The following is a 26,838-nucleotide window of genomic DNA, read 5'->3' as shown; positions in this document are numbered from 1 at the left end:
GTTACACTGTTGGTCGTGGTGGTACACGCCTGTAATCTCAGCTCTCCGGAAGCTGAGGCAGGAGGATCACCATGAGTTCATAACGAGACCCTGCCTCAAAAAGCAAAAAGCAAAACAGAATAAAACAAAAACTTGCTACACTGAAGAGAGCCTCAAAGACAATGATGTATAATCCCTCCCAAGCCCACTCTGCCTTATGAATTCATCAGTCTCTGATTGTATTTGTGTGCATGGAACAGGTAAGCGTCCCTCGTGACTTCTGGAACATGAGTACCTGCCTCACATCTGGTTCACTGTTAAAACCCAAGCCCGGGGAGTGCATCTCCTGAGCCAAGCGGCCCCTCCAATTTTAAAGGAGCCTGGGACACCTAGTGGAGCCAGTCTATTCACAGACGGCCTGAAGGCAGTGATTGCAGACTGGAAAACAAAACTGAGGGAACCTCAGTGGACAGTGGGGAGTGGGAGTGGGGTGGAAGAGCGCCCTGGTGGTGTCAAGAAGTGAGTAGTCGGCCAGTGCATGAGAGAAATGTGTCGGAGGGAAAGATGGGGCACATCTGCACATGGTCTTAGGTAGGACCGGGTTAGCAGGAAGGAAGGGTCAGGGAAGACACAGATTGGGCACTGGCAGGGGGAGGGCCAGGACAGCATGGACCACTGAGTGGGGGTGGCCTTGGGAGCAGTGTGGAGGAAAGACCCTCTCCCTGGCGTGTGACCCGTGACAAGTGAGCATAGGCAGATAAAAGGGGTGGAGGAGAGGATGGGAAAGCTTTGGAGGGCTGTGAAGTAAATTCCCCCCTTCTCTAACCATAGCGTGTTGGACTCGCCTTTCCCTCCCTCCCCCGTGGACCCGTCCACGGGGTGTTCTGTCACGTCAGAGCCTCTGTGCCCAGCCAGGGCTTTTATTGGCTGGTGACTTGCTGACCAAAGAAAGCCCAAGGGCGTGGCCACCTCAGGGACAGGTATATAAAGGGGGGTCAGGCCCACACGGGGCAGACCGCTGGGAGGAGCTCCCGGGAGAAGCATGGCCAGGTGTCCCGCAGGGCAGAGCAGCGGCCAGAGGACCAGGCCGAGAAAGAAGAGAAGAGGAATTTCAGGGCCTAAACTGAAGGGAAAGGCGAGTAGACATCCAAGCTCCTCCCCTTGTCCCCCTTGACAGCCCTCCCAAGAGGCCTGAGGTCCCCAGACTGTACCCTTCTCATGAAGCCCCTGCTCCCATGGCTCCGCCCTCTGTCCCCCAGCCAGTGCTCTTCTGTGACCTCCCCGTGTGCTTCCAGGTGGCCAAGAAGTCAAGCAGGGCCAGAAGACCGGTCCCCGGACAGGGAAGAAGCTCTCTCCCCGAGCATCGCCACGTCCTCCTCGAGATAGAAGAAGGAAACCCCAGCAGGGTTTGGCGGTCCTCAGCACCAACAGGGGGAGCAGCCCCAGCAAGATGCGCCAGGGCAGCAGCAGGGCCCTGGGCGCCCGGAAACGCTGCACCAGGAGAGGCCCAAAGAGAAGCCCTGCCAAGCTGGGGCGCAACAGGTCCACCCGAGGCCGAAGCCGAGGCCGCAGAGCCCCAGCCTCGCGCAAGACAATGCCAATGCGCTAGGCCAAGAGAGGTGGCCAGACACCTCGCTACCATCTGAGAGGTGGCCAGAGGTCTGCCTGCCTCTGCCTCCACTGAGGTAGACCTGAAAGTGTCCACCCACGCTTCCCCGTGACGGGGCAATAAACTAACTCTTGGCGACCTGAGAATGTGTCTGTGTGCTCTCTGGGGGCGGGGAGGGGACAAGGGAGGCAGGGAGGGAGGGCAGGGGGAGAAGGGAGGAAGGTGGGATCCTGTTCCCAGGGATTGAAATTCCAGGGGGAGGGAGAGGGGGAGGGAGGGAGGGGAAGGGGAGGAGGGGGAGGGAGGGAACTGCAATGCGGGATGGGGGAATAGAAGTCAGGGGAAGAGAGGGAGGGAGGGAGGAAAAGAGAGAGGGAGGGAGCGAGGAACTGTGGGAGGGTGGGAGGAAAAGGGGGAATATAGCGGGAGGGAGGGGACTGCACGATGGCGCAGGGCATGAGAAGTCGGGGTATGGAGGGGGCAGAGGGAGGAAAAGCGTGAGGGAGGCAGGAAGAGAGGCAGGGAGCTGCCCGCGAGGGCTGGGAACTGTTCCTCCCTCCTTCTCTCCCTTTCCCCCTCTGGCTTTGCTTCCCTCTGGCCCTCTCTACCCCTGACTTCTATTCCCCCATGCCGCATTGCAGTTCCCTCCTTCCCTCCCTCCCTCCCTCCCTCCCTCCCTCCCTCTCTCTCTCCAGGCCTCCTCTCAGTCCCTCCCTCAGCTCTTCCTCACCCTCCCTCCTTCCATTCCCTCCTCCCTCCCTCCTCCCTCCCTCCCTGCTCCCCTCCCTCCCTCCCTCCCTTCCTCACTTCCTCTCTCCTCCCTCCCTCCCTCCCTTCCCCTGACTTCTATTCCCGACCCACCTTGCAGTTCCCTCCCTCCCCCTCCTCCCCTTCCCCTCCCTCCCTCCCCCTCTCCCTCCCCCTCGAATTCCAATCCCTGGGAACAGGAGGATCCCACCTTCCTCCCTTCTCCCCCTGCCCTCCCTCCCTGCCTCCCTTGTCCCCTCCCCGCCCCCAGAGAGCACACAGACACATTCTCAGGTCGCCAAGAGTTAGTTTATTGCCCCGTCACGGGGAAGCGTGGGTGGACACTTTCAGGTCTACCTCAGTGGAGGCAGAGGCAGGCAGACCTCTGGCCACCTCTCAGATGGTAGCGAGGTGTCTGGCCACCTCTCTTGGCCTAGCGCATTGGCATTGTCTTGCGCGAGGCTGGGGCTCTGCGGCCTCGGCTTCGGCCTCGGGTGGACCTGTTGCGCCCCAGCTTGGCAGGGCTTCTCTTTGGGCCTCTCCTGGTGCAGCGTTTCCGGGCGCCCAGGGCCCTGCTGCTGCCCTGGCGCATCTTGCTGGGGCTGCTCCCCCTGTTGGTGCTGAGGACCGCCAAACCCTGCTGGGGTTTCCTTCTTCTATCTCGAGGAGGACGTGGCGATGCTCGGGGAGAGAGCTTCTTCCCTGTCCGGGGACCGGGTCTTCTGGCCCTGCTTGACTTCTTGGCCACCTGGAAGCACACGGGGAGGTCACAGAAGAGCACTGGCTGGGGGACAGAGGGCGGAGCCATGGGAGCAGGGGCTTCATGAGAAGGGTACAGTCTGGGGACCTCAGGCCTCTTGGGAGGGCTGTCAAGGGGGACAAGGGGAGGAGCTTGGATGTCTACTCGCCTTTCCCTTCAGTTTAGGCCCTGAAATTCCTCTTCTCTTCTTTCTCGGCCTGGTCCTCTGGCCGCTGCTCTGCCCTGCTGGACACCTGGCCATGCTTCTCCCGGGAGCTCCTCCCAGCGGTCTGCCCCGTGTGGGCCTGACCCCCCTTTATATACCTGTCCCTGAGGTGGCCACGCCCTTGGGCTTTCTTTGGTCAGCAAGTCACCAGCCAATAAAAGCCCTGGCTGGGCACAGAGGCTCTGACGTGACAGAACACCCCGTGGACGGGTCCACGGGGGAGGGAGGGAAAGGCGAGTCCAACACGCTATGGTTAGAGAAGGGGGCAATTTACTTCACAGCCCTCCAAAGCTTTCCCATCCTCTCCTCCACCCCTTTTATCTGCCTATGCTCACTTGTCACGGGTCACATGCCAGGGAGAGGGTCTCTCCTCCACACTGCTCCCAAGGCCACCCCCACTCAGTGGTCCATGCTGTCCTGGCCCTCCCCCTGCCAGTGCCCAATCTGTGTCTTCCCTGACCCTTCCTTCCTGCTAACCCGGTCCTACCTAAGACCATGTGCAGATGTGCCCCATCTTTCCCTCCGACACATTTCTCTCATGCACTGGCCGACTACTCACTTCTTGACACCACCAGGGCGCTCTTCCACCCCACTCCCACTCCCCACTGTCCACTGAGGTTCCCTCAGTTTTGTTTTCCAGTCTGCAATCACTGCCTTCAGGCCGTCTGTGAATAGACTGGCTCCACTAGGTGTCCCAGGCTCCTTTAAAATTGGAGGGGCCGCTTGGCTCAGGAGATGCACTACCCCTGTTCCATGCGCACAAATACAATCTGAGACTGAGGAATTCATAAGGCAGAGCGGGCTTGGGAGGGATTGTACATCATTGTCTTTGAGGCTCTCTTCAGTGTAGCAAGTTTTTGTTTTATTCTGTTTTGCTTTTTGCTTTTTGAGGCAGGGTCTTGTTATGAACTCATGGTGATCCTCCTGCCTCAGCTTCCAGAGAGCCGAGATTACAGGCGTGTACCACCACGACCAACAGTGTAACAAGTGTTTTACGACATTTTTCCAGCGTGGAAAGGGAGCAGTAAAACTATTTATTTCGAGAAAATGAGATAGCATATGCGTAAAATTCTACTAGGGTTTTCTTTTTTTACACAGCATGTCACTTGTAGCCCAGGCTGGCCTAGAACTTGTGGTGATTCTCCTCCCTCACGTCTTCTGAGTCCTAAGTTTACAGGCACTCTGGCTTGTGTCGAGATGTCCCCCCAGACCTCATGCGGTCGTGGGTGAGGCATTGCAGAGGTTGCTTTATCCAGGGTGTGTGCTGCTGCGATCAAGGATGTGAGGCTGGGATTGGTTCGTGGTGCGATGCTGGGATGAAAGGTGCCCCACCCCGGGGTGACTGCTGCCTCCTCCAGGGGTGGGTTGCCTGGATAGGACATAAGGAGCAAAAGAGGGCCACTGCTTGTCGCTTGTGACTTGCTGCTTCTTTGCTCCTTTGCTGCCCTGTGATGCCCGTCTTTCACCATTGACTTCTAGTTCTTTATATATTCTAGATAGTAGTCCTTTGTCTGAGGAACAGCTGGTAAAAATTTTTTCCCACATTGTGGGTTGTCTCTTCACTCTGTTGTTGGTTTCTCTTGGTATGCAGAAGTTTTTTAACAAGATGGGATCCCAGTTGTTGACTCTTTGTGCTACTTCATGTGAAAATGAGGATTTGTTTTTAAAGTCTTTTCCTATGCCAATGTCTTCAAGAGTTCTACCTATACTATCTTCCAGCAGGTTCAGTGTTTCTGTTTTTATATTTAGATCTTTGATCCATTTCAATTCTAGTTTAGTGCATGGTGAGAGATAAGGATCTAGGTTTAATTTTTTGTTGCCCATAATTTCAATAAAAATTTTAGTCTCCAAGATTTCTGTTTGAAACATTTTTATGGACTCCAACTGTTTTTTATGCTGGGCATTCATGGTTTGTATCCTTTTCTTTAGCTCATCCAGTAAGCTAGCCTCATCTATTATTTGTTTTATTAGGATCATTATGCCTTTAATTATCTGTGCTTTGAATTTGTCAAACATATTATTGATCTGTTTAGTTATCTCCACTGTTGATGTTTCAAATATTTCAGCTGTGTGGCTTTTGATTACTTCTCCCTTGATGTTCACTGAATGTCCTTTGGAGGACTTGGAAGCTTTTGGAGGTATTTTGTTTCCTCGTTTCCTCATTTTCTTCTTTTCTTTGTTTGTTTGATTGTTTGTTTTCTGTGCTGAGACTTGCGGTTTGTTTATAGCGGATGGCTTTATTGCTAGTATTGAGACCTCTTTAAGTAACGACTCCTTTTCAGAAATGTCCTCTACATGTGCCTAGATATTGGCCTTTAGGCCTGTTTCAGGATCCAACCACTTCTGTTTCTTTGGGAGAGGAGAATGTAGCCTATTTATCCCAGTATCCAGTTCTTTGGGAATGGGCTGTGGTGTTGTTTATGACCCCAAGGCAATCCAGATATTGACAAACGAGAAAACCAATTGATAACAACATCTAAGCCAGCTTGACTAAAGTAGTAAAATCAACAAACACAGTAGTATCAAATAAAACTGGATAGTGATGAACCCTAGGATCCAACCGTGTAGCACACTTAACTGTAGAAGTGAGATCTCTAGTTAATAGCACAAACTCTAGTAGAAACAGCATATTGATGTACAATAGGTATCTACTCAGTAGAGGAATTTTACCTCCGTTAACAATAGAACGGTGTTCAACTGTAGTAAGATATAGCTAACTGTCTACAGATTCATAGTAGTTAATGGCTAATGGTTATACTAGTAAGGATAGAGGTTGCAGGGAACGAGAGCTTGAAAAAAACAGAATTTGGAAAATTGCATAATAGAAAATGGAGAGAATGTAATAAATGTACAATAAAGAATCCTAATAAAAAGCCCATGGTAACAGTAACAGAAAAAACCAACAAGGAAAGGGATAAACCAGAAGCAGTAGAGATGAAATTAGGGGAGAAATGAAAAAAGAATAAAGAAAAAAGTAGAATGAGAGAAAAGTTGAATGAGAAAAGAAGAGAGAGATATGGAAGAAGGAAAGGGGGGAGAGAGAGAAAGAGAGAGAGAGAAAGACCTAATCAAACAAATAAAACAAAGCAATATCTTAATAGGGAGAACAAGAAAACAGGTGATAACACTCCAAACTCCCTCCCTCCCAAATAAAATATGACAAAAGTTAAAATAATACAAATGGAAAGAAAAACTTGGGGTCCAAAGACCTAAGGACACAATGTGAGAGACCATGGCACCGGATCTTAGTGTCATAAAAAGAAAAGATGCTCTGAAGAAGGCAGGAAGGGAAGAGTTGCTGATGTCGTCCCACTCCCTGCCCCGAGCAGTGTGAAGTGAGGGCCCTAGGGAGAGGGAGAGGGAATGAAGTCCAGGCCTCAGACATCAAAACAGTGCCAGCCCTGCTGAGGAGAAAGTGGGCGCCAGGTAGAGCCCCACCATCCCCGGCCCCCCGCCAGCGTCTGCAGACCGAACTGCTGGAAGCACATGAGCCAAGAAGCTCACTCCCTCGATCCTCCCCCTCCCAGCCTCAGGCAGCAGTGGGGGGAGCAAGACTCCTTCCGTTAAGTAGCAAGTCACCACGGCTAGCACAGGACTTTGTTTTGCAGCTCAGTGCTGGGCCAGCTGCAGCAAGACTCACACAGGCAGAAACCAGAGTCGCTGTGTGTAGGGCCGAGCTCAGAGATGGAGCCTCTAGGCCTGCACTGGCCCTCGGTGGAGGCCCACACACCATGGGCAGACTTGTTTCTGCCTAGAGCATTGCAAGTCCTGGAGCACTCCAGCCACCCACCCCTGACTGCTCAGGTGCCTACAGCTGCTGGAGTTTCAGGTGGCACCCAGCTCAGCGTCAGCCTTGGCGGCCAAGGACATCTGCATTACCCTCAGGGACCACAGCGGTTCCCAGGCCAGGGCTCACACAGGGAGCCTCTGGACCTGATCCAGCACCAGGCACAGATGCTCCCCCGCCCGCCGGCAGTGGAAGGGACTTGTGCTGTGGCTGCTTCGCTGCCAGCTGTGCTGTTGGCCTGTGTGACCTGTACCTGTGAGACTCAGGAATGACCCAGCTCAGTGTCAGCAGTGGTGACAAGGACCGGCCTTCACCAACACTACCTCCCACTCCGGAAGCACAGCGTGCAGCAAGACGCCTTTCCTGAGGCGAAGCAAGGGCAGTTAGCACGGGACCCGTGCCTTAGACCTCGGTGCCAGGCTGGCAAAGCCTAACGCAGGGCAGATCCTAGAGCCTCTGTCTCCAGGCCAGCGCCCGCAGACACATCTCTGGAATAGCGCTGGTGTCAGGAGGAGTCGCGCTGCCCCAGGCTGTCACACTCTTCCAGCGGGCATCACCTGTGTCTGGCTGCAGCAGTCCTGGGCCCCAAGTGCCCTGCAGCAGTAGGCGGCCCTCAGCTGTGCAGGCCTTGGTCCTGCCACATGCTGTGCTAGTGTTGGCCGGCTCTGGGCTCCGGGTGTGCCTTAGTCAGCTCTCCTGTCTGGGAGACACCTCCCTCCCTCCATTGCAGAATTTCAGTCTGTTGTGGAATTCTGGCTCCTTCTCTACTATGCCAATGGACTCAGATAAGTCTTTAAATATAAGTCTTCAAACCTACAAGAGTCCATTTTATTGTGAGGATAAGAATAACAACTTCAGAAGGCTATTGTAAAGTTGCAGGAATAAATTATTAATAAAGTGCTTAACAGCCTGAATGAATTAATAGTCATCACTATGAATACTCTGAAGAAAGACTGTATTACGGGTCCTATATTAGGGACACCTATCCTGGTTGAGGTGACAGCGGTTGAGTGCTGCTCAGGAAGGTCTGGGGGCTAAAAGAAGAGAATCTGTTTAACTGTACTGAAAGGAGAGTTGGAGTGTGTCAGACATCTGCGAACACAGGTGATTCCAGGGAACAATGAGTTAATTGAGATGAGCATTGACCAGTTTGGCAACTGTGAAAATTGGAAGCAAAGTGTGATGAAAAAATATAAAACAAATACTTTACTGTAAATACTATTTAAAAACACTATCACACTCCCTTTTGTGCAAGTTTTCGTAACTCAGTTCCAATTCAAATGCTCAACTAATTAGGTAACATGTTTGAGTCACTATAAGACCAAGGCCACTCCTAAAGGAAACTAGCACTAGTCAGAAAATAGTGCCACCTCCTCAGAAGCAGAGAAAGTGGCAAGTAATTTTATAATTACTTTTATCTTAATCAGGGGTGATAAAAATGTATAAGAAGTCATGGGAGTCAGAGCCCAAGAATCAATTTGAAACAAAACTCAACTTTACCAGGTTCTCAATACTGCATAGACGTTATTATACATACCTCTGTAAGAGTACGTTTTCTAACAAAATTACAATAAGAGACATGGCTTTGTTATTTCAAATATTAAGCCAATGCTTCCTGTATCCATGCCTTAAATGAAAATAGAAGTAATGCTGATGGCATAGAATATATGGGAAACACTGAGGTGATGGATGATAATTGGTTATTCTTCAATTGCAATCAACTCAAAGAAATGCCATTTATTCATTTAATTTCAAACCCAGCTTGTCAGGTTTAAAAAATATTTAAAATTTCATTCCCCCCAATAAAAAAATGTACACTCTAAATGAACAGATGCTTCACAGAAGAAATACAAATGGGCAATAAATATATAAAAAATGTTCAGCACATTTAGCCATTAGAGAAATGTGAATGAAAACAACACTGGGATTTCACTTTACTCCAGTAAGAACGACCATTATCAAAGACTCAATATACAAATGCTGGTGGAGATATGGCGGAGAAGAAACTCTTCTAGATTGTTGGTGGGCATGGAGATGAGTACAACCACTGTGGAAAGCAATAGGGAGATTTCTCACCAAACTAAAAGTAGAAATTCCACTTGAAGCAGACATACTTCTCCTGGGTATCTTCCTAGAGGAACTAAAGTTATCCTACTACAGTGATACATGCACACCCATGTTTGTAGCAATATAAAACACAATAGTTAAATCATGGAAGTGGACTATATGCCCACCACAGATGCCTGAATAAAGAAAAGGTGAGATATAGATCTTTATAATGATATATAGACATATACCATAAAAGGATAATTTTGAGTCATCTGTAAGAAAATGGATGGATCTTGGGACCATAATGCTAAGTGAAATAAGTCAGTCTCAAAAGGTTAAACATCATATGACATGTCTAACTTGAGAGACCCAAAATATAAATGAAGAGCAAAATACAGATACATGTCAAGAGACAGGGAGGAACTCTTTGTTGGGATGGGATAGGGTCTTGGGGGAAGGAGAGGCAAGAAAAGGGGTAGAGGGGAATAAAAATGATCAAGAGGCACGTCTTAGTTACTTTTCTTATTGCTGAGACAAAGTACCCGATGCCCAAAGTTAGAGGAGGGAAGGTTTATTTGTGCACAATTTGTAGGGGTTTTAGGTGAGAGTTGGTTGGCTCCAAGGCAGGGTGGCATGGCAGAGGGGCATCACAGGGCAGCAAAGGAGCAAAGAAGCAGCAAGTCACAAGCGACAAGCAGTGGCCCTCTTTTGCTCCTTATGTCCTATCCAGGCAACCCACCCTGGAGGAGGCAGCAGTCACCCCGGGGTGGGGCACCTTTCATCCCAGCATCGCACCACGAACCAATCCCAGCCTCACATCCTTGATCGCAGCAGCACACACCCTGGATAAAGCAACCTCTGCAATGCCTCACCCACGACCGCATGAGGTCTGGGGGGACATCTCGACACAAGCCAGAGTGCCTGTAAACTTAGGACTCAGAAGACGTGAGGGAGGAGAATCACCACAAGTTCTAGGCCAGCCTGGGCTACAAGTGACATGCTGTGTAAAAAAAGAAAACCCTAGTAGAATTTTACGCATATGCTATCTCATTTTCTCGAAATAAATAGTTTTACTGCTCCCTTTCCACGCTGGAAAAATGTCGTAAAACACTTGTTACACTGTTGGTCGTGGTGGTACACGCCTGTAATCTCAGCTCTCCGGAAGCTGAGGCAGGAGGATCACCATGAGTTCATAACGAGACCCTGCCTCAAAAAGCAAAAAGCAAAACAGAATAAAACAAAAACTTGCTACACTGAAGAGAGCCTCAAAGACAATGATGTATAATCCCTCCCAAGCCCACTCTGCCTTATGAATTCATCAGTCTCTGATTGTATTTGTGTGCATGGAACAGGTAAGCGTCCCTCGTGACTTCTGGAACATGAGTACCTGCCTCACATCTGGTTCACTGTTAAAACCCAAGCCCGGGGAGTGCATCTCCTGAGCCAAGCGGCCCCTCCAATTTTAAAGGAGCCTGGGACACCTAGTGGAGCCAGTCTATTCACAGACGGCCTGAAGGCAGTGATTGCAGACTGGAAAACAAAACTGAGGGAACCTCAGTGGACAGTGGGGAGTGGGAGTGGGGTGGAAGAGCGCCCTGGTGGTGTCAAGAAGTGAGTAGTCGGCCAGTGCATGAGAGAAATGTGTCGGAGGGAAAGATGGGGCACATCTGCACATGGTCTTAGGTAGGACCGGGTTAGCAGGAAGGAAGGGTCAGGGAAGACACAGATTGGGCACTGGCAGGGGGAGGGCCAGGACAGCATGGACCACTGAGTGGGGGTGGCCTTGGGAGCAGTGTGGAGGAAAGACCCTCTCCCTGGCGTGTGACCCGTGACAAGTGAGCATAGGCAGATAAAAGGGGTGGAGGAGAGGATGGGAAAGCTTTGGAGGGCTGTGAAGTAAATTCCCCCCTTCTCTAACCATAGCGTGTTGGACTCGCCTTTCCCTCCCTCCCCCGTGGACCCGTCCACGGGGTGTTCTGTCACGTCAGAGCCTCTGTGCCCAGCCAGGGCTTTTATTGGCTGGTGACTTGCTGACCAAAGAAAGCCCAAGGGCGTGGCCACCTCAGGGACAGGTATATAAAGGGGGGTCAGGCCCACACGGGGCAGACCGCTGGGAGGAGCTCCCGGGAGAAGCATGGCCAGGTGTCCAGCAGGGCAGAGCAGCGGCCAGAGGACCAGGCCGAGAAAGAAGAGAAGAGGAATTTCAGGGCCTAAACTGAAGGGAAAGGCGAGTAGACATCCAAGCTCCTCCCCTTGTCCCCCTTGACAGCCCTCCCAAGAGGCCTGAGGTCCCCAGACTGTACCCTTCTCATGAAGCCCCTGCTCCCATGGCTCCGCCCTCTGTCCCCCAGCCAGTGCTCTTCTGTGACCTCCCCGTGTGCTTCCAGGTGGCCAAGAAGTCAAGCAGGGCCAGAAGACCCGGTCCCCGGACAGGGAAGAAGCTCTCTCCCCGAGCATCGCCACGTCCTCCTCGAGATAGAAGAAGGAAACCCCAGCAGGGTTTGGCGGTCCTCAGCACCAACAGGGGGAGCAGCCCCAGCAAGATGCGCCAGGGCAGCAGCAGGGCCCTGGGCGCCCGGAAACGCTGCACCAGGAGAGGCCCAAAGAGAAGCCCTGCCAAGCTGGGGCGCAACAGGTCCACCCGAGGCCGAAGCCGAGGCCGCAGAGCCCCAGCCTCGCGCAAGACAATGCCAATGCGCTAGGCCAAGAGAGGTGGCCAGACACCTCGCTACCATCTGAGAGGTGGCCAGAGGTCTGCCTGCCTCTGCCTCCACTGAGGTAGACCTGAAAGTGTCCACCCACGCTTCCCCGTGACGGGGCAATAAACTAACTCTTGGCGACCTGAGAATGTGTCTGTGTGCTCTCTGGGGGCGGGGAGGGGACAAGGGAGGCAGGGAGGGAGGGCAGGGGGAGAAGGGAGGAAGGTGGGATCCTCCTGTTCCCAGGGATTGGAAATTCGAGGGGGAGGGAGAGGGGGAGGGAGGGAGGGGAAGGGGAGGAGGGGGAGGGAGGGAACTGCAAGGTGGGTCGGGAATAGAAGTCAGGGGAAAGGGAGGGAGGGAGGGAGGAGAGAGGAAGTGAGGAAGGGAGGGAGGGAGGGAGGGGAGCAGGGAGGGAGGGAGGAGGGAGGGAGGAGGGAATGGAAGGAGGGAGGGTGAGGAAGAGCTGAGGGAGGGACTGAGAGGAGGCCTGGAGAGAGGGAGAGGAGGGAGGGAGGGAGGGAGGGAGGGAGGGAGGGAGGGAACTGCAATGCGGCATGGGGGAATAGAAGTCAGGGGTAGAGAGGGCCAGAGGGAAGCAAAGCCAGAGGGGGAAAGGGAGAGAAGGAGGGAGGAACAGTTCCCAGCCCTCGCGGGCAGCTCCCTGCCTCTCTTCCTGCCTCCCTCACGCTTTTCCTCCCTCTGCCCCCTCCATACCCCGACTTCTCATGCCCTGCGCCATCGTGCAGTCCCCTCCCTCCCGCTATATTCCCCCTTTTCCTCCCACCCTCCCACAGTTCCTCGCTCCCTCCCTCTCTCTTTTCCTCCCTCCCTCCCTCTCTTCCCCTGACTTCTATTCCCCCATCCCGCATTGCAGTTCCCTCCCTCCCCCTCCTCCCCTTCCCCTCCCTCCCTCCCCCTCTCCCTCCCCCTGGAATTTCAATCCCTGGGAACAGGATCCCACCTTCCTCCCTTCTCCCCCTGCCCTCCCTCCCTGCCTCCCTTGTCCCCTCCCCGCCCCCAGAGAGCACACAGACACATTCTCAGGTCGCCAAGAGTTAGTTTATTGCCCCGTCACGGGGAAGCGTGGGTGGACACTTTCAGGTCTACCTCAGTGGAGGCAGAGGCAGGCAGACCTCTGGCCACCTCTCAGATGGTAGCGAGGTGTCTGGCCACCTCTCTTGGCCTAGCGCATTGGCATTGTCTTGCGCGAGGCTGGGGCTCTGCGGCCTCGGCTTCGGCCTCGGGTGGACCTGTTGCGCCCCAGCTTGGCAGGGCTTCTCTTTGGGCCTCTCCTGGTGCAGCGTTTCCGGGCGCCCAGGGCCCTGCTGCTGCCCTGGCGCATCTTGCTGGGGCTGCTCCCCCTGTTGGTGCTGAGGACCGCCAAACCCTGCTGGGGTTTCCTTCTTCTATCTCGAGGAGGACGTGGCGATGCTCGGGGAGAGAGCTTCTTCCCTGTCCGGGGACCGGGTCTTCTGGCCCTGCTTGACTTCTTGGCCACCTGGAAGCACACGGGGAGGTCACAGAAGAGCACTGGCTGGGGGACAGAGGGCGGAGCCATGGGAGCAGGGGCTTCATGAGAAGGGTACAGTCTGGGGACCTCAGGCCTCTTGGGAGGGCTGTCAAGGGGGACAAGGGGAGGAGCTTGGATGTCTACTCGCCTTTCCCTTCAGTTTAGGCCCTGAAATTCCTCTTCTCTTCTTTCTCGGCCTGGTCCTCTGGCCGCTGCTCTGCCCTGCTGGACACCTGGCCATGCTTCTCCCGGGAGCTCCTCCCAGCGGTCTGCCCCGTGTGGGCCTGACCCCCCTTTATATACCTGTCCCTGAGGTGGCCACGCCCTTGGGCTTTCTTTGGTCAGCAAGTCACCAGCCAATAAAAGCCCTGGCTGGGCACAGAGGCTCTGACGTGACAGAACACCCCGTGGACGGGTCCACGGGGGAGGGAGGGAAAGGCGAGTCCAACACGCTATGGTTAGAGAAGGGGGGAATTTACTTCACAGCCCTCCAAAGCTTTCCCATCCTCTCCTCCACCCCTTTTATCTGCCTATGCTCACTTGTCACGGGTCACACGCCAGGGAGAGGGTCTTTCCTCCACACTGCTCCCAAGGCCACCCCCACTCAGTGGTCCATGCTGTCCTGGCCCTCCCCCTGCCAGTGCCCAATCTGTGTCTTCCCTGACCCTTCCTTCCTGCTAACCCGGTCCTACCTAAGACCATGTGCAGATGTGCCCCATCTTTCCCTCCGACACATTTCTCTCATGCACTGGCCGACTACTCACTTCTTGACACCACCAGGGCGCTCTTCCACCCCACTCCCACTCCCCACTGTCCACTGAGGTTCCCTCAGTTTTGTTTTCCAGTCTGCAATCACTGCCTTCAGGCCGTCTGTGAATAGACTGGCTCCACTAGGTGTCCCAGGCTCCTTTAAAATTGGAGGGGCCGCTTGGCTCAGGAGATGCACTCCCCGGGCTTGGGTTTTAACAGTGAACCAGATGTGAGGCAGGTACTCATGTTCCAGAAGTCACGAGGGACGCTTACCTGTTCCATGCACACAAATACAATCAGAGACTGATGAATTCATAAGGCAGAGTGGGCTTGGGAGGGATTATACATCATTGTCTTTGAGGCTCTCTTCAGTGTAGCAAGTTTTTGTTTTATTCTGTTTTGCTTTTTGCTTTTTGAGGCAGGGTCTCGTTATGAACTCATGGTGATCCTCCTGCCTCAGCTTCCGGAGAGCTGAGATTACAGGCGTGTACCACCACGACCAACAGTGTAACAAGTGTTTTACGACATTTTTCCAGCGTGGAAAGGGAGCAGTAAAACTATTTATTTCGAGAAAATGAGATAGCATATGCGTAAAATTCTACTAGGGTTTTCTTTTTTTACACAGCATGTCACTTGTAGCCCAGGCTGGCCTAGAACTTGTGGTGATTCTCCTCCCTCACGTCTTCTGAGTCCTAAGTTTACAGGCACTCTGGCTTGTGTCGAGATGTCCCCCCAGACCTCATGCGGTCGTGGGTGAGGCATTGCAGAGGTTGCTTTATCCAGGGTGTGTGCTGCTGCGATCAAGGATGTGAGGCTGGGATTGGTTCGTGGTGCGATGCTGGGATGAAAGGTGCCCCACCCCGGGGTGACTGCTGCCTCCTCCAGGGGTGGGTTGCCTGGATAGGACATAAGGAGCAAAAGAGGGCCACTGCTTGTCGCTTGTGACTTGCTGCTTCTTTGCTCCTTTGCTGCCCTGTGATGCCCCTCTGCCATGCCACCCCGCCTTGGAGCCAACCAACTCTCACCTAAAACCCCTACAAATTGTGCACAAATAAACCTTCCCTCCTCTAACTTTGGGCATCGGGTACTTTGTCTCAGCAATAAGAAAAGTAACTAAGACGTGCCTCTTGATCATTTTTATTCCCCTCTACCCCTTTTCTTGCCTCTCCTTCCCCCAAGACCCTATCCCATCCCAACAAAGAGTTCCTCCCTGTCTCTTGACATGTATCTGTATTTTGCTCTTCATTTATATTTTGGGTCTCTCAAGTTAGACATGTCATATGATGTTTAACCTTTTGAGACTGACTTATTTCACTTAGCATTATGGTCCCAAGATCCATCCATTTTCTTACAGATGACTCAAAATTATCCTTTTATGGTATATGTCTATATATCATTATAAAGATCTATATCTCACCTTTTCTTTATTCAGGCATCTGTGGTGGGCATATAGTCCACTTCCATGATTTAACTATTGTGTTTTATATTGCTACAAACATGGGTGTGCATGTATCACTGTAGTAGGATAACTTTAGTTCCTCTAGGAAGATACCCAGGAGAAGTATGTCTGCTTCAAGTGGAATTTCTACTTTTAGTTTGGTGAGAAATCTCCCTATTGCTTTCCACAGTGGTTGTACTCATCTCCATGCCCACCAACAATCTAGAAGAGTTTCTTCTCCGCCATATCTCCACCAGCATTTGTATATTGAGTCTTTGATAATGGTCGTTCTTACTGGAGTAAAGTGAAATCCCAGTGTTGTTTTCATTCACATTTCTCTAATGGCTAAATGTGCTGAACATTTTTTATATATTTATTGCCCATTTGTATTTCTTCTGTGAAGCATCTGTTCATTTAGAGTGTACATTTTTTTATTGGGGGGAATGAAATTTTAAATATTTTTTAAACCTGACAAGCTGGGTTTGAAATTAAATGAATAAATGGCATTTCTTTGAGTTGATTGCAATTGAAGAATAACCAATTATCATCCATCACCTCAGTGTTTCCCATATATTCTATGCCATCAGCATTACTTCTATTTTCATTTAAGGCATGGATACAGGAAGCATTGGCTTAATATTTGAAATAACAAAGCCATGTCTCTTATTGTAATTTTGTTAGAAAACGTACTCTTACAGAGGTATGTATAATAACGTCTATGCAGTATTGAGAACCTGGTAAAGTTGAGTTTTGTTTCAAATTGATTCTTGGGCTCTGACTCCCATGACTTCTTATACATTTTTATCACCCCTGATTAAGATAAAAGTAATTATAAAATTACTTGCCACTTTCTCTGCTTCTGAGGAGGTGGCACTATTTTCTGACTAGTGCTAGTTTCCTTTAGGAGTGGCCTTGGTCTTATAGTGACTCAAACATGTTACCTAATTAGTTGAGCATTTGAATTGGAACTGAGTTACGAAAACTTGCACAAAAGGGAGTGTGATAGTGTTTTTAAATAGTATTTACAGTAAAGTATTTGTTTTATATTTTTTCATCACACTTTGCTTCCAATTTTCACAGTTGCCAAACTGGTCAATGCTCATCTCAATTAACTCATTGTTCCCTGGAATCACCTGTGTTCGCAGATGTCTGACACACTCCAACTCTCCTTTCAGTACAGTTAAACAGATTCTCTTCTTTTAGCCCCCAGACCTTCCTGAGCAGCACTCAACCGCTGTCACCTCAACCAGGATAGGTGTCCCTAATATAGGACCCGTAATACAGTCTTTCTTCAGAGTATTCATAGTGATGACTATTAATTCATTCAGGCTGTTAAGCACTTTATTAATAATTTATTCCTGCAACTTTACAATAGCCTTCTGAAGTTGTTATTCTTATCCTCACAATAAAATGGACTCTTGTAGGTTTGAAGACTTATATTTAAAGACTTATCTGAGTCCATTGGCATAGTAGAGAAGGAGCCAGAATTCCACAACAGACTGAAATTCTGCAATGGAGGGAGGGAGGTGTCTCCCAGACAGGAGAGCTGACTAAGGCACACCCGGAGCCCAGAGCCGGCCAACACTAGCACAGCATGTGGCAGGACCAAGGCCTGCACAGCTGAGGGCCGCCTACTGCTGCAGGGCACTTGGGGCCCAGGACTGCTGCAGCCAGACACAGGTGATGCCCGCTGGAAGAGTGTGACAGCCTGGGGCAGCGCGACTCCTCCTGACACCAGCGCTATTCCAGAGATGTGTCTGCGGGCGCTGGCCTGGAGACAGAGGCTCTAGGATCTGCCCTGCGTTAGGCTTTGCCAGCCTGGCACCGAGGTCTAAGGCACGGGTCCCGTGCTAACTGCCCTTGCTTCGCCTCAGGAAAGGCGTCTTGCTGCACGCTGTGCTTCCGGAGTGGGAGGTAGTGTTGGTGAAGGCCGGTCCTTGTCACCACTGCTGACACTGAGCTGGGTCATTCCTGAGTCTCACAGGTACAGGTCACACAGGCCAACAGCACAGCTGGCAGCGAAGCAGCCACAGCACAAGTCCCTTCCACTGCCGGCGGGCGGGGGAGCATCTGTGCCTGGTGCTGGATCAGGTCCAGAGGCTCCCTGTGTGAGCCCTGGCCTGGGAACCGCTGTGGTCCCTGAGGGTAATGCAGATGTCCTTGGCCGCCAAGGCTGACGCTGAGCTGGGTGCCACCTGAAACTCCAGCAGCTGTAGGCACCTGAGCAGTCAGGGGTGGGTGGCTGGAGTGCTCCAGGACTTGCAATGCTCTAGGCAGAAACAAGTCTGCCCATGGTGTGTGGGCCTCCACCGAGGGCCAGTGCAGGCCTAGAGGCTCCATCTCTGAGCTCGGCCCTACACACAGCGACTCTGGTTTCTGCCTGTGTGAGTCTTGCTGCAGCTGGCCCAGCACTGAGCTGCAAAACAAAGTCCTGTGCTAGCCGTGGTGACTTGCTACTTAACGGAAGGAGTCTTGCTCCCCCCACTGCTGCCTGAGGCTGGGAGGGGGAGGATCGAGGGAGTGAGCTTCTTGGCTCATGTGCTTCCAGCAGTTCGGTCTGCAGACGCTGGCGGGGGGCCGGGGATGGTGGGGCTCTACCTGGCGCCCACTTTCTCCTCAGCAGGGCTGGCACTGTTTTGATGTCTGAGGCCTGGACTTCATTCCCTCTCCCTCTCCCTAGGGCCCTCACTTCACACTGCTCGGGGCAGGGAGTGGGACGACATCAGCAACTCTTCCCTTCCTGCCTTCTTCAGAGCATCTTTTCTTTTTATGACACTAAGATCCGGTGCCATGGTCTCTCACATTGTGTCCTTAGGTCTTTGGACCCCAAGTTTTTCTTTCCATTTGTATTATTTTAACTTTTGTCATATTTTATTTGGGAGGGAGGGAGTTTGGAGTGTTATCACCTGTTTTCTTGTTCTCCCTATTAAGATATTGCTTTGTTTTATTTGTTTGATTAGGTCTTTCTCTCTCTCTCTTTCTCTCTCTCCCCCCTTTCCTTCTTCCATATCTCTCTCTTCTTTTCTCATTCAACTTTTCTCTCATTCTACTTTTTTCTTTATTCTTTTTTCATTTCTCCCCTAATTTCATCTCTACTGCTTCTGGTTTATCCCTTTCCTTGTTGGTTTTTTCTGTTACTGTTACCATGGGCTTTTTATTAGGATTCTTTATTGTACATTTATTACATTCTCTCCATTTTCTATTATGCAATTTTCCAAATTCTGTTTTTTTCAAGCTCTCGTTCCCTGCAACCTCTATCCTTACTAGTATAACCATTAGCCATTAACTACTATGAATCTGTAGACAGTTAGCTATATCTTACTACAGTTGAACACCGTTCTATTGTTAACGGAGGTAAAATTCCTCTACTGAGTAGATACCTATTGTACATCAATATGCTGTTTCTACTAGAGTTTGTGCTATTAACTAGAGATCTCACTTCTACAGTTAAGTGTGCTACACGGTTGGATCCTAGGGTTCATCACTATCCAGTTTTATTTGATACTACTGTGTTTGTTGATTTTACTACTTTAGCCAAGCTGGCTTAGATGTTGTTATCAATTGGTTTTCTCGTTTGTCAATATCTGGATTGCCTTGGGGTCATAAACAACACCACAGCCCATTCCCAAAGAACTGGATACTGGGATAAATAGGCTACATTCTCCTCTCCCAAAGAAACAGAAGTGGTTGGATCCTGAAACAGGCCTAAAGGCCAATATCTAGGCACATGTAGAGGACATTTCTGAAAAGGAGTCGTTACTTAAAGAGGTCTCAATACTAGCAATAAAGCCATCCGCTATAAACAAACCGCAAGTCTCAGCACAGAAAACAAACAATCAAACAAACAAAGAAAAGAAGAAAATGAGGAAACGAGGAAACAAAATACCTCCAAAAGCTTCCAAGTCCTCCAAAGGACATTCAGTGAACATCAAGGGAGAAGTAATCAAAAGCCACACAGCTGAAATATTTGAAACATCAACAGTGGAGATAACTAAACAGATCAATAATATGTTTGACAAATTCAAAGCACAGATAATTAAAGGCATAATGATCCTAATAAAACAAATAATAGATGAGGCTAGCTTACTGGATGAGCTAAAGAAAAGGATACAAACCATGAATGCCCAGCATAAAAAACAGTTGGAGTCCATAAAAATGTTTCAAACAGAAATCTTGGAGACTAAAATTTTTATTGAAATTATGGGCAACAAAAAATTAAACCTAGATCCTTATCTCTCACCATGCACTAAACTAGAATTGAAATGGATCAAAGATCTAAATATAAAAACAGAAACACTGAACCTGCTGGAAGATAGTATAGGTAGAACTCTTGAAGACATTGGCATAGGAAAAGACTTTAAAAACAAATCCTCATTTTCACATGAAGTAGCACAAAGAGTCAACAACTGGGATCCCATCTTGTTAAAAAACTTCTGCATACCAAGAGAAACCAACAACAGAGTGAAGAGACAACCCACAATGTGGGAAAAAATTTTTACCAGCTGTTCCTCAGACAAAGGACTACTATCTAGAATATATAAAGAACTAGAAGTCAATGGTGAAAGACGGGCATCACAGGGCAGCAAAGGAGCAAAGAAGCAGCAAGTCACAAGCGACAAGCAGTGGCCCTCTTTTGCTCCTTATGTCCTATCCAGGCAACCCACCCCTGGAGGAGGCAGCAGTCACCCCGGGGTGGGGCACCTTTCATCCCAGCATCGCACCACGAACCAATCCCAGCCTCACATCCTTGATCGCAGCAGCACACACCCTGGATAAAGCAACCTCTGCAATGCCTCACCCACGACCGCATGAGGTCTGGGGGGACATCTCGACACAAGCCAGAGTGCCTGTAAACTTAGGACTCAGAAGACGTGAGGGAGGAGAATCACCACAAGTTCTAGGCCAGCCTGGGCTACAAGTGACATGCTGTGTAAAAAAAGAAAACCCTAGTAGAATTTTACGCATATGCTATCTCATTTTCTCGAAATAAATAGTTTTACTGCTCCCTTTCCACGCTGGAAAAATGTCGTAAAACACTTGTTACACTGTTGGTCGTGGTGGTACACGCCTGTAATCTCGGCTCTCTGGAAGCTGAGGCAGGAGGATCACCATGAGTTCATAACAAGACCCTGCCTCAAAAAGCAAAAAGCAAAACAGAATAAAACAAAAACTTGCTACACTGAAGAGAGCCTCAAAGACAATGATGTACAATCCCTCCCAAGCCCGCTCTGCCTTATGAATTCCTCAGTCTCAGATTGTATTTGTGCGCATGGAACAGGGGTAGTGCATCTCCTGAGCCAAGCGGCCCCTCCAATTTTAAAGGAGCCTGGGACACCTAGTGGAGCCAGTCTATTCACAGACGGCCTGAAGGCAGTGATTGCAGACTGGAAAACAAAACTGAGGGAACCTCAGTGGACAGTGGGGAGTGGGAGTGGGGTGGAAGAGCGCCCTGGTGGTGTCAAGAAGTGAGTAGTCGGCCAGTGCATGAGAGAAATGTGTCGGAGGGAAAGATGGGGCACATCTGCACATGGTCTTAGGTAGGACCGGGTTAGCAGGAAGGAAGGGTCAGGGAAGACACAGATTGGGCACTGGCAGGGGGAGGGCCAGGACAGCATGGACCACTGAGTGGGGGTGGCCTTGGGAGCAGTGTGGAGGAGAGACCCTCTCCCTGGCATGTGACCCGTGACAAGTGAGCATAGGCAGATAAAAGGGGTGGAGGAGAGGATGGGAAAGCTTTGGAGGGCTGTGAAGTAAATTGCCCCCTTCTCTAACCATAGCGTGTTGGACTCGCCTTTCCCTCCCTCCCCCGTGGACCCGTCCACGGGGTGTTCTGTCACGTCAGAGCCTCTGTGCCCAGCCAGGGCTTTTATTGGCTGGTGACTTGCTGACCAAAGAAAGCCCAAGGGCGTGGCCACCTCAGGGACAGGTATATAAAGGGGGGTCAGGCCCACACGGGGCAGACCGCTGGGAGGAGCTCCCGGGAGAAGCATGGCCAGGTGTCCAGCAGGGCAGAGCAGCGGCCAGAGGACCAGGCCGAGAAAGAAGAGAAGAGGAATTTCAGGGCCTAAACTGAAGGGAAAGGCGAGTAGACATCCAAGCTCCTCCCCTTGTCCCCCTTGACAGCCCTCCCAAGAGGCCTGAGGTCCCCAGACTGTACCCTTCTCATGAAGCCCCTGCTCCCATGGCTCCGCCCTCTGTCCCCCAGCCAGTGCTCTTCTGTGACCTCCCCGTGTGCTTCCAGGTGGCCAAGAAGTCAAGCAGGGCCAGAAGACCCGGTCCCCGGACAGGGAAGAAGCTCTCTCCCCGAGCATCGCCACGTCCTCCTCGAGATAGAAGAAGGAAACCCCAGCAGGGTTTGGCGGTCCTCAGCACCAACAGGGGGAGCAGCCCCAGCAAGATGCGCCAGGGCAGCAGCAGGGCCCTGGGCGCCCGGAAACGCTGCACCAGGAGAGGCCCAAAGAGAAGCCCTGCCAAGCTGGGGCGCAACAGGTCCACCCGAGGCCGAAGCCGAGGCCGCAGAGCCCCAGCCTCGCGCAAGACAATGCCAATGCGCTAGGCCAAGAGAGGTGGCCAGACACCTCGCTACCATCTGAGAGGTGGCCAGAGGTCTGCCTGCCTCTGCCTCCACTGAGGTAGACCTGAAAGTGTCCACCCACGCTTCCCCGTGACGGGGCAATAAACTAACTCTTGGCGACCTGAGAATGTGTCTGTGTGCTCTCTGGGGGCGGGGAGGGGACAAGGGAGGCAGGGAGGGAGGGCAGGGGGAGAAGGGAGGAAGGTGGGATCCTCCTGTTCCCAGGGATTGGAATTCGAGGGGGAGGGAGAGGGGGAGGGAGGGAGGGGAAGGGGAGGAGGGGGAGGGAGGGAACTGCAAGGTGGGTCGGGAATAGAAGTCAGGGGAAGGGAGGGAGGGAGGGAGGAGAGAGGAAGTGAGGAAGGGAGGGAGGGAGGGAGGGGAGCAGGGAGGGAGGGAGGAGGGAGGGAGGAGGGAATGGAAGGAGGGAGGGTGAGGAAGAGCTGAGGGAGGGACTGAGAGGAGGCCTGGAGAGAGAGAGGGAGGGAGGGAGGGAGGGAGGGAGGGAGGGAAGGAGGGAACTGCAATGCGGCATGGGGGAATAGAAGTCAGGGGTAGAGAGGGCCAGAGGGAAGCAAAGCCAGAGGGGGAAAGGGAGAGAAGGAGGGAGGAACAGTTCCCAGCCCTCGCGGGCAGCTCCCTGCCTCTCTTCCTGCCTCCCTCACGCTTTTCCTCCCTCTGCCCCCTCCATACCCCGACTTCTCATGCCCTGCGCCATCGTGCAGTCCCCTCCCTCCCGCTATATTCCCCCTTTTCCTCCCACCCTCCCACAGTTCCTCGCTCCCTCCCTCTCTCTTTTCCTCCCTCCCTCCCTCTCTTCCCCTGACTTCTATTCCCCCATCCCGCATTGCAGTTCCCTCCCTCCCCCTCCTCCCCTTCCCCTCCCTCCCTCCCCCTCTCCCTCCCCCTGGAATTTCAATCCCTGGGAACAGGATCCCACCTTCCTCCCTTCTCCCCCTGCCCTCCCTCCCTGCCTCCCTTGTCCCCTCCCCGCCCCCAGAGAGCACACAGACACATTCTCAGGTCGCCAAGAGTTAGTTTATTGCCCCGTCACGGGGAAGCGTGGGTGGACACTTTCAGGTCTACCTCAGTGGAGGCAGAGGCAGGCAGACCTCTGGCCACCTCTCAGATGGTAGCGAGGTGTCTGGCCACCTCTCTTGGCCTAGCGCATTGGCATTGTCTTGCGCGAGGCTGGGGCTCTGCGGCCTCGGCTTCGGCCTCGGGTGGACCTGTTGCGCCCCAGCTTGGCAGGGCTTCTCTTTGGGCCTCTCCTGGTGCAGCGTTTCCGGGCGCCCAGGGCCCTGCTGCTGCCCTGGCGCATCTTGCTGGGGCTGCTCCCCCTGTTGGTGCTGAGGACCGCCAAACCCTGCTGGGGTTTCCTTCTTCTATCTCGAGGAGGACGTGGCGATGCTCGGGGAGAGAGCTTCTTCCCTGTCCGGGGACCGGGTCTTCTGGCCCTGCTTGACTTCTTGGCCACCTGGAAGCACACGGGGAGGTCACAGAAGAGCACTGGCTGGGGGACAGAGGGCGGAGCCATGGGAGCAGGGGCTTCATGAGAAGGGTACAGTCTGGGGACCTCAGGCCTCTTGGGAGGGCTGTCAAGGGGGACAAGGGGAGGAGCTTGGATGTCTACTCGCCTTTCCCTTCAGTTTAGGCCCTGAAATTCCTCTTCTCTTCTTTCTCGGCCTGGTCCTCTGGCCGCTGCTCTGCCCTGCGGGACACCTGGCCATGCTTCTCCCGGGAGCTCCTCCCAGCGGTCTGCCCCGTGTGGGCCTGACCCCCCTTTATATACCTGTCCCTGAGGTGGCCACGCCCTTGGGCTTTCTTTGGTCAGCAAGTCACCAGCCAATAAAAGCCCTGGCTGGGCACAGAGGCTCTGACGTGACAGAACACCCCGTGGACGGGTCCACGGGGGAGGGAGGGAAAGGCGAGTCCAACACGCTATGGTTAGAGAAGGGGGGAATTTACTTCACAGCCCTCCAAAGCTTTCCCATCCTCTCCTCCACCCCTTTTATCTGCCTATGCTCACTTGTCACGGGTCACACGCCAGGGAGAGGGTCTTTCCTCCACACTGCTCCCAAGGCCACCCCCACTCAGTGGTCCATGCTGTCCTGGCCCTCCCCCTGCCAGTGCCCAATCTGTGTCTTCCCTGACCCTTCCTTCCTGCTAACCCGGTCCTACCTAAGACCATGTGCAGATGTGCCCCATCTTTCCCTCCGACACATTTCTCTCATGCACTGGCCGACTACTCACTTCTTGACACCACCAGGGCGCTCTTCCACCCCACTCCCACTCCCCACTGTCCACTGAGGTTCCCTCAGTTTTGTTTTCCAGTCTGCAATCACTGCCTTCAGGCCGTCTGTGAATAGACTGGCTCCACTAGGTGTCCCAGGCTCCTTTAAAATTGGAGGGGCCGCTTGGCTCAGGAGATGCACTCCCCGGGCTTGGGTTTTAACAGTGAACCAGATGTGAGGCAGGTACTCATGTTCCAGAAGTCACGAGGGACGCTTACCTGTTCCATGCACACAAATACAATCAGAGACTGATGAATTCATAAGGCAGAGTGGGCTTGGGAGGGATTATACATCATTGTCTTTGAGGCTCTCTTCAGTGTAGCAAGTTTTTGTTTTATTCTGTTTTGCTTTTTGCTTTTTGAGGCAGGGTCTCGTTATGAACTCATGGTGATCCTCCTGCCTCAGCTTCCGGAGAGCTGAGATTACAGGCGTGTACCACCACGACCAACAGTGTAACAAGTGTTTTACGACATTTTTCCAGCGTGGAAAGGGAGCAGTAAAACTATTTATTTCGAGAAAATGAGATAGCATATGCGTAAAATTCTACTAGGGTTTTCTTTTTTTACACAGCATGTCACTTGTAGCCCAGGCTGGCCTAGAACTTGTGGTGATTCTCCTCCCTCACGTCTTCTGAGTCCTAAGTTTACAGGCACTCTGGCTTGTGTCGAGATGTCCCCCCAGACCTCATGCGGTCGTGGGTGAGGCATTGCAGAGGTTGCTTTATCCAGGGTGTGTGCTGCTGCGATCAAGGATGTGAGGCTGGGATTGGTTCGTGGTGCGATGCTGGGATGAAAGGTGCCCCACCCCGGGGTGACTGCTGCCTCCTCCAGGGGTGGGTTGCCTGGATAGGACATAAGGAGCAAAAGAGGGCCACTGCTTGTCGCTTGTGACTTGCTGCTTCTTTGCTCCTTTGCTGCCCTGTGATGCCCCTCTGCCATGCCACCCCGCCTTGGAGCCAACCAACTCTCACCTAAAACCCCTACAAATTGTGCACAAATAAACCTTCCCTCCTCTAACTTTGGGCATCGGGTACTTTGTCTCAGCAATAAGAAAAGTAACTAAGACGTGCCTCTTGATCATTTTTATTCCCCTCTACCCCTTTTCTTGCCTCTCCTTCCCCCAAGACCCTATCCCATCCCAACAAAGAGTTCCTCCCTGTCTCTTGACATGTATCTGTATTTTGCTCTTCATTTATATTTTGGGTCTCTCAAGTTAGACATGTCATATGATGTTTAACCTTTTGAGACTGACTTATTTCACTTAGCATTATGGTCCCAAGATCCATCCATTTTCTTACAGATGACTCAAAATTATCCTTTTATGGTATATGTCTATATATCATTATAAAGATCTATATCTCACCTTTTCTTTATTCAGGCATCTGTGGTGGGCATATAGTCCACTTCCATGATTTAACTATTGTGTTTTATATTGCTACAAACATGGGTGTGCATGTATCACTGTAGTAGGATAACTTTAGTTCCTCTAGGAAGATACCCAGGAGAAGTATGTCTGCTTCAAGTGGAATTTCTACTTTTAGTTTGGTGAGAAATCTCCCTATTGCTTTCCACAGTGGTTGTACTCATCTCCATGCCCACCAACAATCTAGAAGAGTTTCTTCTCCGCCATATCTCCACCAGCATTTGTATATTGAGTCTTTGATAATGGTCGTTCTTACTGGAGTAAAGTGAAATCCCAGTGTTGTTTTCATTCACATTTCTCTAATGGCTAAATGTGCTGAACATTTTTTATATATTTATTGCCCATTTGTATTTCTTCTGTGAAGCATCTGTTCATTTAGAGTGTACATTTTTTTATTGGGGGGAATGAAATTTTAAATATTTTTTAAACCTGACAAGCTGGGTTTGAAATTAAATGAATAAATGGCATTTCTTTGAGTTGATTGCAATTGAAGAATAACCAATTATCATCCATCACCTCAGTGTTTCCCATATATTCTATGCCATCAGCATTACTTCTATTTTCATTTAAGGCATGGATACAGGAAGCATTGGCTTAATATTTGAAATAACAAAGCCATGTCTCTTATTGTAATTTTGTTAGAAAACGTACTCTTACAGAGGTATGTATAATAACGTCTATGCAGTATTGAGAACCTGGTAAAGTTGAGTTTTGTTTCAAATTGATTCTTGGGCTCTGACTCCCATGACTTCTTATACATTTTTATCACCCCTGATTAAGATAAAAGTAATTATAAAATTACTTGCCACTTTCTCTGCTTCTGAGGAGGTGGCACTATTTTCTGACTAGTGCTAGTTTCCTTTAGGAGTGGCCTTGGTCTTATAGTGACTCAAACATGTTACCTAATTAGTTGAGCATTTGAATTGGAACTGAGTTACGAAAACTTGCACAAAAGGGAGTGTGATAGTGTTTTTAAATAGTATTTACAGTAAAGTATTTGTTTTATATTTTT

At 51.2% G+C, this 26,838-nt stretch overlaps 5 long non-coding RNA genes across 5 annotated transcripts; 2 read left to right on the top strand and 3 right to left on the bottom strand.

Annotated features, from left to right (window-relative positions):
- Positions 1–2,622: 2,622 nt before the first annotated feature.
- LOC147823295 (uncharacterized) lies at positions 2,623–3,997 on the bottom strand. The gene is made up of 2 exons (XR_015444130.1): positions 3,244–3,997; positions 2,623–3,083 (listed from the first exon to the last, which is right to left on the bottom strand). It is a non-coding gene; the product is annotated as an uncharacterized LOC147823295 (long non-coding RNA).
- A 5,927-nt stretch (positions 3,998–9,924) lies between these two features.
- On the top strand, positions 9,925–11,984 carry LOC147823294 (uncharacterized). Its single transcript, XR_015444129.1, has 2 exons — positions 9,925–11,363; positions 11,524–11,984. It is a non-coding gene; the product is annotated as an uncharacterized LOC147823294 (long non-coding RNA).
- Positions 11,985–12,875: 891 nt separating this feature from the next.
- LOC147823293 (uncharacterized) lies at positions 12,876–15,521 on the bottom strand. The gene is made up of 2 exons (XR_015444128.1): positions 13,497–15,521; positions 12,876–13,336 (listed from the first exon to the last, which is right to left on the bottom strand). It is a non-coding gene; the product is annotated as an uncharacterized LOC147823293 (long non-coding RNA).
- Positions 15,522–20,863: 5,342 nt separating this feature from the next.
- LOC147823292 (uncharacterized) lies at positions 20,864–22,238 on the top strand. Its single transcript, XR_015444127.1, has 2 exons — positions 20,864–21,617; positions 21,778–22,238. It is a non-coding gene; the product is annotated as an uncharacterized LOC147823292 (long non-coding RNA).
- Positions 22,239–23,126: 888 nt separating this feature from the next.
- LOC147823291 (uncharacterized) lies at positions 23,127–25,772 on the bottom strand. The gene is made up of 2 exons (XR_015444126.1): positions 23,748–25,772; positions 23,127–23,587 (listed from the first exon to the last, which is right to left on the bottom strand). It is a non-coding gene; the product is annotated as an uncharacterized LOC147823291 (long non-coding RNA).
- Between the last annotated feature and the right edge of the window lie 1,066 nt (positions 25,773–26,838).

This window comes from Heterocephalus glaber, unplaced genomic scaffold (genome assembly GCF_053883595.1).
Source record: "Heterocephalus glaber isolate CG9 unplaced genomic scaffold, H.glaber_assembly_v1.0 deba00001594, whole genome shotgun sequence".
Lineage (NCBI taxonomy): Eukaryota > Metazoa > Chordata > Mammalia > Rodentia > Bathyergidae > Heterocephalus > Heterocephalus glaber.
This window is presented reverse-complemented; position numbering and strand designations above follow the sequence as displayed.